Below are 17,464 nucleotides of genomic sequence, written 5' to 3'. Positions count from 1 at the left end.
TTCCGCTAGCCCTTGGGAGAAGAAGTGCTTCCTGACATCACATCCCTGACCAGGCTAACTCTAATTTTAAGCTCATGCCCCTTTGTTCTCGGTTTCCCCGCCAGAGGAAATAGTTTTTATCGATCTACCCTACCAACTCTTTGAACATCTTTAACACCTCAATTATATCACCGTTTAATATTCTATACTTGAGGGAATACAAGCCCAGTCTGTGCAACCTGTCCTCATAATTTAACCCTCTGGAAGTCCACACATACAAGATCCAGAGACACTCCCTTGTCCATGTTACTGACCTCCTCCGAAACGTTATTAGATCAGTCAGACATGACCGGCCCTTCACAAATCCATGCTGACACTCATTGACTACCATTTAGGACTGAGATGAGGAGGAATTTCTTCACCCAGAGAGTGGTGAACCTGTGGAATTCTCTACCACAGAAGGCAGTAGAGACCAATTCATTAAATATATTCAAGAAGGAGTAAGATATATTTCTTAAGGCTAAAGGGATCAAGGGATATGGGGAGAAGGCAGGGACAGGGTACTGAATTTGGATGATCAGCCATGATCGCATTGAATGGCGGATCAGGCTCGAGGGGCCGAATGGCCTACTCCTGCTCCTATCTTCTATGTTTCTATGTTTCACAAGCTCATGCATTTTCCTATATGATTATGTTGCTGGGGTTTAAATACTGTCCTTTCCCCTCTGGGACATAGTTTGAATCTAACCCACACTAATGCAATGAGAGTCTCCCCTTTCTGCTGGCTGTAAGGGTTCTATGTAAAATGAGTTTCTCCATTTTGACCCAGTTTTTAGTGGCGATGGACCCACAGCACAAAATTGGCACTAATTTGACACTAAATGGTCATTCTCAGGAATGCCACAGGAGTACAGAAATAGGAGGGATCAGACAGCGGAGAAATAAAATCAGACTAAGGGGGTTTGGAATGCATGTGTGTAAATGCAGAATGTGGCAGATAACATAGAAACATAGAAGATAGGAGCAGGAGTAGGCCATTCGGCCCCTCGAGCCTGCTCCGCCATTCAATGAGATCATGGCTGATCATCCAAATTCAGTACCCTGTCCCTGCCTTCTCCCCATATCCCTTGATCCCCTTAGCCTTAAGAAATATATCCAACTCCTTCTTGAATATATTTAATGAACTGGCCTCCACCGCCCTATGTGGCAGAGACTTCCACAGGTTCACCACTCTCTGGGTGGAGAAACTCCTCCTCATCTCAGTCCTAAATGGCTTACCCCTTATCCTTAGACTATGACCCCTATTTCTGGACTCCCCGGCCATCGGGAACATCCTTCCTGCATCTAGTCTGTCCAGGCCTGACAGAATTTTATAGGTTTCGATGAGATCCCCTCTCAATCTTCTAAACTCCAGTGAGTACAAGCCCAATTGACACAATCTCTCCTCATACGTCATTCCTGCTGCACTCCTTCCATGGCAAGAACATCCTTCCTCAGATAAGGCGACCAAAACTGCACACAATACTCAAGGTGCGGTCTCACCAAGGCCCTGTACAACTGCAGCAAGACATCCTTGTTCCTGTACTCGAACCCTCTTGATACGAAGGCCAACATACCATTTGCCTTCTTAACCGCCTGCTGCACCTGCATGCTTACCTTCAGCGACTGGTGCAGAAGATCACCCAGGTCTCTTTGCACTTCCCCTTCTCCCAATCTATTGCCATTCAAATAATAATCTGCCTTCCTGTTTTTGCCACCAAAGTGGATAACCTCACATTTATCCATATTATAGTGCATTTGCCATGTTTCTGCCCAATCAGCCAACCTGTCCAAATCGTACTGGAGTTTCACGACATCCTCCTCACAGCATACCCTCCCACCCAGCTTTGTGTCGTCTGCAAATTTGGAGATACTACATCCAATTCCCTCGTCCAGATCATTAATATATATTGTGAACAGCTGGGGTCCTAGGACCGATCCTTGCGGTACCCCACTAGTCACTGCCTGCCACTCGGAAAACGACCCGTTTATTCCAACTCTTTGCTTTCTATCTGCCAACCAGTTCTCTATCCAAGTCAATACCTTGCCCCCAATCCCATGTGCCTTAATTTTGCAAGCTAATCTCTTATGCGGGACTTTATCGAAAGTCTTCTGAAAGTCCAAATACACCACATCCACTGGTTCTCCCTTATCTATTCTACCAGTTACATCCTCAAAAAATTCCAGTAGATTAGTCAAGCACGATTTACCCTTTGTAAATCCATGTTGACTTTGTCCGATCCCGTCACTGCTCTCCAAGTGCTCTGCTATTACATCTTTTATAATGGACTCTAGCATTTTCCCCACTACCGATGTCAGGCTTACCGGTCTATAATTCCCTGCTTTTTCTCTACCACCTTTTTTGAATAGTGGGGTAACATTAGCTACCCTCCAATCCATGGGTACTGTTCCAGAGTCTATCGAGTTCTGGAAGATGACCAGCAATGCATTGGTAATCTGCAGGCACAAGTTGCCACATGGGAATATGCTAAAGTGGCATTAACGGAGACCTGGCTCAAACAAGGGGAGGAATGGGAACTTAACATTCCTAGCGACACTGTATTCAGGAGAAATAGGGAAGGACAAAAAAAGGAGAGAGGGTGGCAGTATTGATCAAAGAAAGTGTTACAGCCCTGGAAAAGGATAATATTGACCCGGATTTTGCTGTAGAAATAACTGCTATTAAGGAGTAAATTGGACAGCAACTTCCAACATGCGCAATTAAATGTGGAAATCAGGAGGTTTCTGCCCGAGTTGCCTTACTCCTCCAGAAGCTTCGATACACCGGTATCTCCCCAGAGACTCGCCATTCAAACACATAGAAGCCCGTGAAGTTGTGGTACTTATGTGATAGATACCCACAAAACACGCCAGAAAAGGTTAGGATTTGTCCATTCCAGTGTAAGTAATTTTTTAACGGGGCGGTAAGTCTTAATTACTGCCAAACAGCCTCTCTGGCCCTGAAAATTAACTTTCACAAGTGTGGAGCCTCATTCCTTCAATTATTGTTGGCGATATTAAAAAAGTTAAGTACATTTTACTTTAACTTTTTCTTTGTTTCTTTAGCTCTCTCTCTTAATCCCATCTTTCTCTCCCTCTGATTAGTTAAGGAGATGCACAGTTGCTTTCCCTGTTCACACCGGTCCCAGATCCCCTGTAGAGGACATGGCGCTGTTTTGGCTCTCTAATAACGTACATTCTAGTGCAAAAGCCCACAGAAAGTCTGTGGGTAAGTGTAATGAACGGCTAACGCCGCTTGTTCACTGCTGACTGCACAATGCATTGTACTTAAGTGTTCAAAGACTGAATCTATGTGGTTAGAGATAAGGAGCAGAAGAGGAGCTATTACGTTGCTGCATGTATACTATAGACCACCCGATAAAGGAAAGATAGAGAGGGATGCATTTCAGAAAGATGTAATAACAACAGTAGTGAAAATGGGGGAGTTCAGTTATCCTAGGATAGACTGGGGCAAAAATTGTGTGAAGGACAAAGAGAGGGAGGAATTCCTGAAATGTGTACAAGAGAACTTCCTTGATCAGTGTGTTTCGAGCTGCAATGAGGAAAGAAGCAGTGCTGGGTCTAGTTCTGGGGAATGAAGTGGAGCAGGTGGAGCATGTTTCAGTGGGAGAGCATTTGGGGAACAGTGATCACAGTATCATTTGGTTTAGAGTAGTTATGGAAAAGGACAAAGAACAATCAAATGTGAAAATACTCAACTGGAGGAGGGCTAATTTCAGTGAGTTGAAAAGGGATCTGGCCCAGTTAGATTGGATTGGAAACAATGATTGGCAGGTAAAACAGTAAATGAGCAATGGGAGGCCTTCAAAGAGGAGATGGTTCGAGTACAGACGAGACACATTCCCATGAGGGGGAAAGGAAGGGCATCCAAAGCTAGAGCCCCCTGGATGACTAAAGATATAGGGGGCGAAATTCGGCTCCAATGTGACTGCCATTAGCGCCTCTGGGGGGTGCTAACAGGGCGCAAAGGGCTAATCACCCGGGGGGAGGTGGAAAAAGCGCCTCCCGCGAAATTCAACGGGGCGTTGCTGAGGCGCTACCCAATAGCGCCGCGCCCCCGCCAGTAGCGCCCCGGGCAATGACGTCCCCTTACCATCCTGCGGCAGAAATTCGGCTGCGCTCCGTGAGGCTGCCACGGGCAGTGTCAGCGCCAGCCTCACGGGTCGCGAGCATGGCCACCCTCCGCTCGCGGGGCGGTAGTTAAAGGGGAGGTGCGGCCGCGACCCGCGCCACCATTTTCTTTTTTTTGGCCGACTTCCAGGTCGGCCCTCTGTGGTGTGCCATGGTGCGGTCCAGTCCGCCATCGCACAGCCTGGCGCCACGTCTCGGTGCTGGACTGCGGCCGCGGCACCACGCTGACCTGGTGGCCTAGTTGGGCCATTGGAGGCCCTGCAGAGTGCACAGCGGCCCTCCCCTCCGTGGAGATCAGCCGATCGCGTCCCGACATCGCCTCGGTTACCGCCCCACCAGGAAGTTCAGCGCCCGACATTGCACTCCACTTCCTGGGCGGGGCGGTACCAAATTCCACGCCCATAGAGATTAAAATGAAACAGAAAAAGGAGGCTTATGATAAATGTCAGGTTGATAAGACAGTAGAGAACCAATCAGAATACAGAGAGTGCAGAGGAGATCTAAAAAAGGAAATAAAAGGGGTAATGCGAAAAGATTAGTGGGTAATATAAAAGAGAAGACTAAAGTCTTTTATAAACATATAAAGAGAAAAAGTATATCCAAGGAAGGGCGGGGCTGATTAAGAGCCCAAAAGGAGATCTTGTGGAGACAGAGGGCATGGCTGAGGTACTAAATGAGCACTTCTCCAGTACGATTTGGACAGGTTGGGTGATTGGGCAGAAACATGGCAAATGCACTATAATGTGGATAAATGTGAGGTTATCCACTTTGGTGGCAAAAACAGGAAGGCAGATTATTATTTGAATGGCAATAGATTGGGAGAAGGGGAAGTGCAAAGAGACCTGGGTGTCCTTGTGCACCAGTCGCTGAAGATAAGCATGCAGGTGCAGCAGGCAGTTAAGAAGGCAAATGGTATGTTGGCCTTCGTAGCAAGAGGGTTCGAGTACAGGAACAAGGATGTCTTGCTACAGTTGTACAGGGCCTTGGTGAGACCGCACCTTGAGTATTGTGTGCAGTTTTGGTCACCTTACCTGAGGAAGGACGTTCTTGCCATGGAGGGAGTGCAGCGAAGATTCACCAGGCTGATCCCTGGGATGGCAGGAATGACGTATGAGGAGAGATTGTGTCGATTGGGCTTATACTCACTGGAGTTTAGAAGATTGAGAGGGGATCTCATCGAAACCTATAAAATTCTGTCAGGTCTGGACAGACTAGATGCAGGAAGGATGTTTCTGATGGCCGGGGAGTCCAGAACCAGGGGTCATAGTCTAAGGATAAGGGGTAAGCCATTTAGGACTGAAATGAGGAGGAATTTCTTCACCCAGAGAGTGGTGAACCTGTGGAATTCTCTGCCACAGAGGGCGGTGGAGGCTAGTTCATTAAATATATTCAAGAAAGAGTTGGATATATTTCTTGAGGCAAAAGGGATCAAGGGATATGGGGAAAAGGCAGGGACAGGGTACTGAATTTGGATGATCAGCCATGATCACATTGAATGGCGGAGCAGGCTCGAAGGGCCGAATGGCCTACTCCAGCTCCTATCTTCTGTGTTTCTGTGTTTGCATCTGCCTTCAGTAGAGAAGAGGATGCTGCTAATGTAGCAGTAAAGGAGGAGGTGGTAGAGGCATTAGAGAGGGTAAAAATAGATAAAGAGGATGTACTAAAATAGTTGCCAGTGCTCAAGGTAGAAAAGTCACCCGGTCTGGATAGGATTCAACCTAGGTTGCTGAGGGAAGTATGGGTGGAAATAGCTGAGGCTCTGGCCACAATCTTCCAATCCTCCTTTTATATGGGGGTGGTGCCAGAGGCCTGGAAGATTGCAAATGTTATACTCCTGTTTGAAAAAGGGGAGATGGATAAACCCGACAACTACAGGCCAGTCAGCCTAACGTTGGTGGTGGGGAAACTCGTAGAGACAATAATCTGGGACAAAATTAATTGGCACTTGGAATAATATGGGTTAATAAATGACAGCCAACACGGATTTGTTAAAGGCAAATCATGTCTGACTAACTTGATTGAGTTCTTTGATGAAGTAATGGAAAGGGTTGATGAGGGTAGTGCGGATGATGTTGAGTATACGGACTTCAGAAGGTGTTTGATAAAGTACCACAGGCTTCTTCGACAGCACCTCCCAAACCCGCGACCTCTACCACCTAGAGCGACAAGGGCGGCGGGCGCATGGGAACACCACCACCTCCAAGTTCCCCTCCAAGTCACACACCATCCTGACTTGGAAATATTTTGCTTTTCCTTCATCGTCGCTGGGTCAAAATCCTGGAACTCCCTCCCTAACTGCACTGTGGGAGTACCTTCACCACACGGACTGCAGCGGTTCAAGAAGGCGGCTCACCACCACCTTCTCAAGGGAAACAAGAATGGGCAATAAATGCCGGCCTTGCCAGCAACGCCCACATCCCATGAATGAATAAAACAAACACATAATGGACCCATTAGCAAAATTAAAGCCCATGGGATTAAAGGGACAGTGACAGTGTGGGTACAAAATTGGCTAATGGACAGAAAGCAGAGAGTAGAAGTAAAAGGTTGTTTTCCATACTGGAGGGAAGAACACAATGGCATTCCACACGGGTCGGTATTAGAACCACTGCTTATTTTGATATATATTACTGACTTGGGCTTAGGTATAGGGGACATAATTTCAAAGTTTGCGGATATCACAAAGCTTGACAATGTATTAAACAGTGAAGAGAGTAACAGACTTCAGGACAACTTATGAAATGGGCGGACACTCGACAGTTCAAAGTTAACGCAAAGAAGTGTGAGGTGATTCATTTTGGAAGGAAAAAAAGAGGCAATATAAACCAAAGGTACAATTTTAAAGGTGGTGCAGGAACAGAGACACCTGGGGATAAAATTAGGTTGATTTGTGCCTCCCGTTAGCGCTAGCAGGGCACAAAGCAACTAGCGCCTGGGCGCGGCACCGCCAATGCCTCCTGTGAAATTCAGCAGGAAGTTAGCGGCGGCACCAACCGGTAGCGCCCCGTGGCGCTGCGCCTCCGGCGATGATGTCATCGCCGCACACAGCACCCCGCTCGCACCCCGGCCGCGATCTTCGGTAGCGCCCCCTGACTTAACGCCGGACGCTATGTCCGACAGGGTCAGGGGGGCCTACCTGCGGCCGGGGCAGCGCAAATTAAAGAGAAGGTGCCAGGTGGCCATTTTTGTTGTTGGCCACTTGCCAGCACCTGCCCCCATTGCTGTCCCCGGCCTTCTGTACAGCCCCCCCGCGGGGTGCCGGCAGCGGTCCGTGAGCCTGGCACTCCTCTTGAGTGGCACTCCGATCCCTGGTGGCCCAGCTGGGCCGCAGGTCACGCTGCGCTAGGCCCCTCCCCTTTAATAAGGGGAGGAAGGCCTGCAGTACCGCGGCGCGACATGCTGCAGCGTGTGAAACCGCGACACGTAGCGCCGTGATATTCACTCGCAGCGCCCCAAGAGGGAGGCGGGGCGCTTCCAGTAAAACCCCACCTCCCTCTTAGGGTGCTACCAGTGAATTTCGGGCGCAGGTGCACTAATTTTTTCAGGGCGCCCCGGTGAAGTTAGCGCCCCAAAGGGGGCGCGACCCAATTTTTGCCCCCTGGGGTTCATATACACAAATCTTTGAAGCTGGTAGGACAAGTTGATGAAGTTTTAAAAAAGCACACGGGATCCTTGGTTTTATAAATAGAGGCAGAGAGTAAGGACCCTATGGTAAACATTTATAAATCATTAGTTAGACCTCAGCTAAAAAAAATCAATTTGTTTGTGTTTCTAGGCGACACGTGTGAGCATGTTTGTCTATCAAGCTCCAATAGCTCACGTTTGCAAATAGAAGACAATGGGGTAATAAAACCAAGTAAATTAATGTCGGGAGCCGGATAAGAAACAAAAAGGAGAATAAATCTCAGGATTATCATCCAGGGTCATTTCTCACCTTGAAGAAGGAGCTGGCTTGACATCTGTTGCGAGGGCGGATTGAAAGTTATCGTCAGCAGCTGTCCAGTGAAGGGGCAGTGTTACTTGTGTCCATTGCTTCTTTCTTAGTATTACTATTTGGCATCTCATTCTACTCTCTAAAGTGCCTCGGGGCACTAACCATGTGAACAGTGTGTTATAAACCCAGGTTATCTGGGGAGATTCCTGGCGCTAAACCGGGGAGGCAGTTCCCAAAATAGTCATTCTCAAAGTCAATTGAAAATGAAAGTTCTTTAAACTTCCAGGGAGCGAAGGGTTAACACTATGCTGATTGGTTGTGAGTTCTAAGACCTGTGATTGAAAGGCGATCCAGTCGTTTCTTGGCAAGCCGTGTGGTAATGAGAGTTTGGGAGTTAAGTACTTCCAAAATAAAGCCTATTATAACCCAAGTTAATTACTGTGCCATTAATGTGCAGCCATTCTGTTTGTTAAAGTGTTATTTAGACCCACTTGTGCCTCAGTAGTCAGTGATTATTCAACAGGTTTCACATTCTGCACGTGTGTGTCTTGGTGCCACCCACAATTATCAACGCGTGCTATTATTTTATTTTGTCGTGGTATATAAATGGCGTGAGTCACACAACACGAGTCACCATCTCTGATTGGACGTATTCCCGGAGCTTTCATCACGTGACCTGCTGGATCCAACCGCCTTTTTCCCCCGTCTCCAATATTTTTATAAATGAATGAAAGTGGTCAAAGAAAATGGAAATAAAAAATCATTTTCTTTAATGCCCTGGTGACTTTTATCCCAGGTTTGCTCAAAGCTGCAATTGGGAATGATAGCATAGTGGTTATGTTACCAGACTAGCAATCCAGAGACAGACTTAGATTAAACAATCTGAGAGACATGAGTTTAAATCCCACCACATGGCAGCTGGGGAATTTAAATTCAGTCACGTAAATAAATCTGGAATAAAAAGCTACCATCAGTAATGATGACCATTGGATTGCGCTAAAATCCCACCTTGTTCACTAATGTCCTTTAGGGAAGGAAATCTGCTGGCCTATATGTGACTCCAGACCCTGCTGGCCTATATGTGCTCCCTGTGGGAGCACCTTCTCCTCACGGACTGCAGCGGTTAAAGAAGGCAGCTCACCACTACCTTCGCAAGGGCAATTAGGGATGGGCAATAAACGCTGGCCTTGCCAGCGAAGCCCACATCCCATGAACGATTAAAAAAAAATCCAGGAGATTAAATTCCTGGAGACTCCGGGACATCCTGCAGAGTTGGAAACCCAACACACGACTCTGCCTCTCAGTACATGCCAAGTGTTGCCTTGTTTCCCCCGCTCAATTCTTCACTCCCAGCCCCTCCCCACTAGTATTTGTTTTTGTACCAATTCACTACTTTGTTGGTTAATTGTGTTTGGAGGAGTTCCTTGACGTGGCCTGGGACTTTGAAAGTGCCACTGGTGTTTTAGTGACTGAATAAGCCCAATCCAGGTTTTACTGACTGGGGGATTTGGCAATTTAGTTACTGGAACTTTGGGGATCACATGACAGAATTCCACCAACTTATAATTCCATCCACTGTAACTTTCAGAAGGGAATTAGGTAAATGCTTGAAAAGGAAAAATTTGCTGGGCTACGGGGAAAGAGCGGGAGACTGGGGCTAATTGGATAGTGCATTCAAAGAGCTGGCAGAGGCACGATGGGCTGAATGGCCTTCTGTGCTGTATGATCTTGGCCAGTCTCTGAGAGGACATTACCAGTTACAGCGAGTTAGTGGTTAGTTTACATTGTCATGTGTTGGGAGTTGGAGAGCAAATGGCCAGAGGTTTTTCCTGAATTGGCCATGTTTCTTTGTCTGTTTCCAGAGATAGCGTAACTGGTAGGTGGGACGGCAGCATGTGCGGCCCTACTGTCTACTGGATGGGGTGAGCTTAATGGGCCTGATAGTCTTCATCTGCTTTTGTATGTCTTTTTGTATGTTTGTATGTGCAGACTGGGGAATCAATCTGGGTCCAGCCTAGTGTGTGGCTCAAAGAGTTCACCCAGTCAGTAACTGAGCCCAGGGACAATCAGAACTCATCTCTTCCCCTTTCTGTTCCCTTCAATGATCCATGCACAAATCAGGAGACACACAGTAAGTTTGTTCATTTTCAATCCACGTTTATTTTCAGATGTTAAACTTCTCACATTTCAGTTATTGAAAGATGACTTGTACACGAAAAGACTCTCTGGTCCATCCAGCCTTGTCCATCGCAATATATGGAGCCCCCCACCATGTGATCTCCTGGGAGAGGCGAAAAACCAGACATAAAAACCCAGGCCAATTTGGGAAAAAAATCTGGGAAATTCCTCTCCGACCCCCTTAGGCGATCGAAACTACTCCAGGAGATCATTATGGCCCAAATATTCTAAGACAATTACTTTCTCACTTCAACTCTGCTAACATCAATTGAACACAATCCCCGGGAGCCTGGTCTTCAACAATCTCCAGTCTAGTTCTGTAGCAGCAGTCACAAACCCAATATTCGGCGATGACGAGAAACTGGTTGGCAGGTTGTCTAGAGTTCCCACTTCTGTCGTTCCAGGTTGAACGAAAACTGTCCCCAATCTTTTCTTTAAAGTGTTAACTGTGACACCGTTTAATTTGCTGGAACATCCGTTCCTAAACATTGGGGGTGGAACGTGGATCAAATTACCGGGATGCATCGGCACAATTTGCCTGGGGAAAATCTCTTAAGGCGTGACCTTCCCTGTTAAGACATATTGTTAAGACGTCCTAACTTTGAAGGACAAACCCACTTGTTTTTCCCCTCCCTCCCCGACTCCCATGCAGTGTTAACTTTTAGCACACCCCAGAACCCAGTTTGTTGACACCCAAAGACAACCCAGAACGAGGAAAAGACATACCAACACTCCCCACTAGACCCAAGAGACAACCAGGTGGGTGGCAAATGCCGCGTCACATGAAGAATGAAGAGGAGCTTACAAGGGAGCAGCTGACATGGGAACAGCTGACAAGGGAGCTGTGATCTTCATTCAGGCATTCTGCACACACTGCTGGCGACTAACCAAGTAGTACTGAGGACGAGGAAGGTGGAGGTACTTGTATGGGAACAGAGGCTTAAATGACCAAGACAGACACAATAAAGTGAGCATTACCCAGGAGTGCCGCACTGCTGGTATACCCTAATCTGACGGGCATTCCATCTCAACTGCCAGGCCATCAATCAGAAGCTGGCAAGATCCAAATCCAGATCCTGACGGTTCAGCTTACTGTTTGGATCTGGCGCTGGCGCCCGTGAATAACACCCACTTTGATCTATTTGTCCTGGGAGCCGGAGAGTCTGTTCGCTTGCAGGTACGGTCCGCCCTCCTCACCCTGAGTACCAGTTGGACAGTGTCCAGCAGTGTGTGGAGGATGTCAGAATGAAAAATTCCCTAAAAAAGGTAGGGTCCTCTATACTCTAAAAATGACTTGGATTTCTCCCGTGGGCTCCTGAAATCAAAGTGTGTATTCAATACCCGGGTGTCCCTGAATCACGGTTTGTGAGGTAACTAAAGGGTTAACCAGAACCACCACCTGCTGCAATTTCCTGGAGCATCCTGGAGATCAGGCAACCCTGAGCAACAGAATCCAGAAACAAAAGCACGAAAGACTGTCGGGCCTCCGCCCTGACTGCCTGAGGTCCTCCAGCAGATTGGTGATTATCCGGTGATGCGAGCAAGTCGATCGACCTGGTAAACCCCCCAAGTCCTGAAGATGTTCTGGACTACCTCAGTGTGGATCATCCACTAGTTAGGGTGGACTACAGAGCAGCTGAGTGTGCCGACTGTTGTGTTGTCCTCCCCGGGCCAAATGTGGCACCAAGAGTGTCACCCCGTTGTTCAAGCACCAATGGGAAGCAACGCGTCATCTTGACAGAGGGACCCAGGAAGGAGGGTCCCACCCTGTTTGTTGACTTACCGGACCCTTGTCATATTGTCTGTCTGCAGACACACTGACTTACCCTGCACCGAGTCTGAAAGTGGAGATGTCCTATTATACCGTTCACACCCCGAGCCTGTTGAAATGCCAAGTGAAATCACTGGCTGAGAAGACCATTCATCCTGAATGTGGCTCCCACCCATATGTCAAAGCATTAGCTGAAGAGCCTGATGGCTGTAGCACCAATGTATGGAGAACACTGTGCTCCCAGGACCACCAGCTCTAGTTCAGATGCTGCGACAAAGGAGACCTGTGGATACATTACTGGCAGAGTGATGGTCATCCAGAAGGCTCAACTGGAGAAATACCCCCAACAGTTGAGCCTTCTGGATGACGATCACTCGCTCTCAATGTGGATGGTAGAAGACCTGCCAGTATGCCCACTCGTAGATGATTCTTCTGATGGACAAACCAAACATCCAGAGTGATCCACTTCCACAGGGAAGTACTGGAAATAGCCCACCCACACAACTCTGAGGTGGGCTATCCAGGCATGATCACTGCTGGGGGAGGTGGAGCTGGACAGGGTCTCGAATGTTACTTGTGAGCTACCTGCATTCCAGGTCCTAATCTGGAATGACGGGCTAGCAAGATACAAAGGACATTGTGCTCCGGATAAGGCCTTGAATAGGCTGGTGGGGGTGAATGGATTGGTGGTGGTGAGTGGATGGTGGTGGTGAATGGATTGGTGATGGTGAGTGGACTGGTGTTGGCGAGTGGAAGGGGCCTATAGATGGGGTGGGCTAAGCTACAAAGTGAGCAGTGCCCCCCCACCCTTGTGTGTCAATTCGGGAATGCCTGAACGTTCTGCTACAGCAGATCCTCCACTTGCTCGCCAAAGAAGCCCTCAGCACCAACGGGCATCTGCAGAACCTGAAGGATCCCCAAGGTGTGAGGACAAACTAAGTGGCGATGCAAGATCCACTGGACGATAGATTCTGCTCCTACATTGAGAGCACCCACACAGTCTGCTGCTGCAGCAGATGCCCTCTGAAGGTGGTCCTCTCTGGCAGGGATTGCTCCCTCAACTCACATACTGGTCAGTGAAGCCAGCCCCAGTGGATTTGATGGCAGGGAATTCAGGATATGCGCCAAACCCTGCAGGAAGGTCTGCCAGACCCACATGTCCCACCAATTGGATTCTGGTGGGTGGAACAGGACTAGTTTCCTGGGCAGTTCCCTTCCTTCTGAGGCTTTCACGACTGAAGTTCACCAGATGTACCAGCGAACCTTAAGTTGTGAGGCAGAGTGGCGGGGCTGTCTACCTTGGCCATAACTGTGGCGCGCCTATCAAGTCCGCCCAAACTGCCTTGGAAATTGGGAGGGGGAATCCAACAAAGGTCGATGCCTGAGGCCTTTGCAAGACCCCAGGTAAAGACTCAACCCCCACAAGTGATGGGACTTCCGGAACTCACAGTTTCAGACTCGAAGTCACCCTTGTTTTGAATACATGGAAAAACCTCAACGCACGGAATCCGTGGTCAACTCAGGCTCCCAGTTTGGTTTCTGGAGCGCACGCACCCTCCCTGGGAGTGCCTCTCGAGTGTCGTAGGGAGCGGCTGAAGGTGGGTCCACAGTGGTGGGTGGGAGCCACAGATCTATAAATAGAGATCTGCAGCTGCACTCACCAAAGTGGACATCACCCGCAGCATAGGTGACCCTGTGTAGGGTCGAGTCCACTGAGGGTGGTGCCCCCAAATGAGCTGGCGCCAACTGGAGACTAATGTCCCGGGGCTGCGTTGGTGTCACCAGAGGGGACGGATGCCTCTGGGGAAGGACACACCAACAGTAGCTGGTGGCGCTTGGGGGAACCAGCCTGATTCTGGCACCAGTAGGCACGGACACCTCCGAACCAGCTGGTGCCAGAGGAGGACTCTTCCTCTATCCTGGGAGGCCTCAGTACAAGTGGTACCGGGGTTTCACCCGATGTAGTTGACTGGGATGGATTGGCTTTAACCAGCTCATCCCATTCCACACCATCGAGGCAACAACCGGAGCGTCCACCCTTGAGACTTTCCTGTTCAGTCCCAACACTTGGACCACCGGTCGACATCGGTCGGAGATGACTGTATGGACTGGGCCCTATCCAGTGCCAGTGCAGTTAACCCCGAGCAATGCCGAACTGAGCCTGGAGTTGGAGCAGGGTTGGTGCTTGATGCCGATGCGGGCACCTGAGGGCTGGACATGAAGGTCCAGCCCAGGGGAGAACTAGGGATGAGGGAGAGGGGCCGTGGGAAAAAATTTTAAATGGGAAAGAAACGTGCCAGAAGGGAAAGAGTTGGTTTAACACCATCTCCAATCATTGGCTGCGAGTTTAAATGGATGTTATTGGCCGTCAAAGAAAGAAATTAGAAGATGTACAGTTGACACTAAAGAAATGGATGGGAAAAGGAAAGATGGGTTGAGGGGTATTTCAATGTTGCTGTTTCCTCCTTTGTGGTATCTCTGCTGGCATTGATGTGATTTTGGTCAGGATGTGTGATCCAGTTGTCTTTGTGGTTTTGTTACTGACAACTTTAGTCTGTTGGTAGTTTGATGAAACCGTCCATTTCCTCTCACTCGTCCTGACACCAACCTGTACCTGTGGCAGAAGAAGAAATGACAAAAATCACTGGATTGCAACAAGGACAACGACCGGCATTTTATCGCTCCCCTCGTATAGTAAACCATATAACCTGTAAAAGGATTTGTCAAATTCCCTTTAAAAAGTCAACACCTGGGCCAGCGTCGAGCTGTGTGGGCAGGTACCAAGCTCGGTCAAGGCAGCTCCAGTGGCATTATTGCCCAGGAGTACATTCTTCGAGTCTTAACCCTGAGCTCTCAGTACTGGTGAACACTTTGAGAAACTGATTATTCAGTTGTTCTCTCTCCCTGTCAGCCTCTCCTCTTATTTAGACCCGTTCATTCAATACCAATCACTGGTTTCAAGAGGGACGCTCTTGACTTTTTAAATGGTCGGGCTGAGCTGTCCCACAGACTATCCCCGTGTCCAGGACAAGTTGATCAGAACAACCAGCATGTACTGACCTGCTTTCAGTTTCCAGGATTTGAGACTTTATATCTGCACGGATTTTGCTGTAACTGACTCTGACTTTCACGGGGAATGATACAAGCTGGAAGTACAGCTCCAAACACAGTTAGTCACAGTCAGTAAATAGTTGTCTACATTTACAGATCAGGGAGTGAGCATTAAACTCCAGGACTGGGAGGAGCCGGTCAGTGAGGAGTGGGGCTCAGTAACCATCAGTAACCAGGCTCCGGGACCCAGACTACCTATGAGCAACGCTATGGAAGAACTACCAATAACAAACTGAACTATTCCACCTGACTGTGCATCAATATTACTGTATCTGATAAACTGTTCATATTGCTCATTATGACTTTCACTAATAATACAAGATAAACAGGTAAAGACATAGAAACATAGAAGATAGGAGCAGGAGTAGGCCATTCGGCCCCTCGAGCCTGCTCCGCCATTTAATGAGATCATGGCTGATCATCCAAATTCAGTACCCTGTCCCTGCTTTCTCCCCATATCCCTTGATCCCTTTAGCCTCAAGAAATATATCCAACTCCTTGAATATATTTAATGAATTGGCCTCAACTGCCTTCTGTGGTAGAGAATTCCACAGGTTCACCACTCTCTGGGTGAAGAAATTCCTCCTCATCTCTGTCCTAAATGGCTTGCCCCTTATCCTTAGACGGTGACCCCTGGTTCTGGACTCCCCAACCATCAGGAACATCCTTCCTGCATCTAGTCTGTCTAGTCCTGTTAGAATTTTATAAGTTTCAATGAGATCCCCTCATTCTTCTAAACTCCAGCGAATATAAGCCCAATCGACCCAATCTCTCCTCATACGTCCATTCCTGCCATCCCAGAAAGACAAACCTTTCAAAGTTCACGAATTCTGTCCAAGCCGCTGGTTGATGATGTTTCAATTGTTCGTGTTGTCTTCACAGAGCAAAGCTGTTCAGGCGTTCGAGCCGACCGCATTCAGTCTTAGACAGACCAGCCAGTTCGTCAGACTCAGTGCAGCTCCCTTGCATTCACAAACTGTTTATATCTCCTCCTGGCTCATATTTATCTACTTTACAAAGCTATTGTGATGTCTCATCTCAGTGTGAGGGTGGGGCTTACTCTGTGATGCCACGGTTTGACCCGTCCAATCAAAGTGGCCTCACCTTGAAACTATACTTGTTTCGCTAGAAAGCAATAACAGGTTTCCATGTGGTTATGACCCAGAGCACAGGGTGCGTGGGCGATGGGCAGTGATGGGATTGTTTGCCTTCTACCAATTATGTTAAGCAATTGCATACATTTAAAGCAACAGGAGTCGGCCATTCAGCCCCTCGAGGCTGCTCCAGCATTCAATTAGACCATGGCTGCTCTGCACCTCAAATCCATTTACCTGTCTTTGATTGATATCTCTTGATCAACTTAAGAACAGGAGGAGGCCTTTCAGCCCCTCGAGTCTGTTCTGCCATTCAATTCAAGCATGGCTGACCTGTATGTTAACTCCATTTCCCCGGCTTGGTTCCACATCCCTTAAAACTCTTGCCTAACAAAAATCTATCAATCTCATTTCTAAAGTTTTCAATTGACCCCCAGCCTCAATTCCGCTAGCCTTTGGGAGAAGAAGTGCTTCCTGACATCACATCCCTGACCAGGCTAACTCTAATTTTAAGCTCATGCCCCTTTGTTCTCGGTTTCCCCGCCAGAGGAAATAGTTTTTATCGATCTACCCTACCAACTCTTTGAACATCTTTAACACCTCAATTATATCACCGTTTAATATTCTATACTTGAGGGAATACAAGCCCAGTCTGTGCAACCTGTCCTCATAATTTAACCCTCTGGAAGTCCACACATACAAGATCCAGAGACACTCCCTTGTCCATGTTACTGACCTCCTCTGAAACGTTATTAGATCAGTCAGACATGACCGGCCCTTCACAAATCCATGCTGACACTCATTGACTACCATTTAGGACTGAGATGAGGAGGAATTTCTTCACCCAGAGAGTGGTGAACCTGTGGCATTCTCTACCACAGAAGGCAGTAGAGACCAATTCATTAAATATATTCAAGAAGGAGTTAGATATATTTCTTAAGGCTAAAGGGATCAAGGGATATGGGGAGAAGGCAGGGACAGGGTACTGAATTTGGATGATCAGCCATGATCTCATTGAATGGCGGATCAGGCTCGAGGGGCCGAATGGCCTACTCCTGCTCCTATCTTCTATGTTTCTATGTTTCAGAAGCTCATGCATTTTCCTATATGATTATGTTGCTGGGGTTTAAATACTGTCCTTTCCCCTCTGGGACATAGTTTGAATCTAACCCACACTAATGCAATGAGAGTCTCCCCTTTCTGCTG

At 47.9% G+C, this 17,464-nt stretch overlaps 1 long non-coding RNA gene across 1 annotated transcript; it reads right to left on the bottom strand.

Annotated features, from left to right (window-relative positions):
• Positions 1–10,240: 10,240 nt before the first annotated feature.
• Positions 10,241–17,084, bottom strand: LOC147123988 (uncharacterized). The gene is made up of 2 exons (XR_015074974.1): positions 15,976–17,084; positions 10,241–14,667 (listed from the first exon to the last, which is right to left on the bottom strand). It is a non-coding gene; the product is annotated as an uncharacterized LOC147123988 (long non-coding RNA).
• Between the last annotated feature and the right edge of the window lie 380 nt (positions 17,085–17,464).

The sequence above is a fragment of the Somniosus microcephalus genome, chromosome 1, assembly GCF_052327205.1.
Source record: "Somniosus microcephalus isolate GS21.2 chromosome 1, FLI_Smic_1.0, whole genome shotgun sequence".
In the NCBI taxonomy this organism is placed as follows: Eukaryota; Metazoa; Chordata; class Chondrichthyes; order Squaliformes; family Somniosidae; genus Somniosus; species Somniosus microcephalus.
Note: the sequence above shows the minus strand (reverse complement) of the source record. Positions and strands in the feature narration are given on the sequence as shown.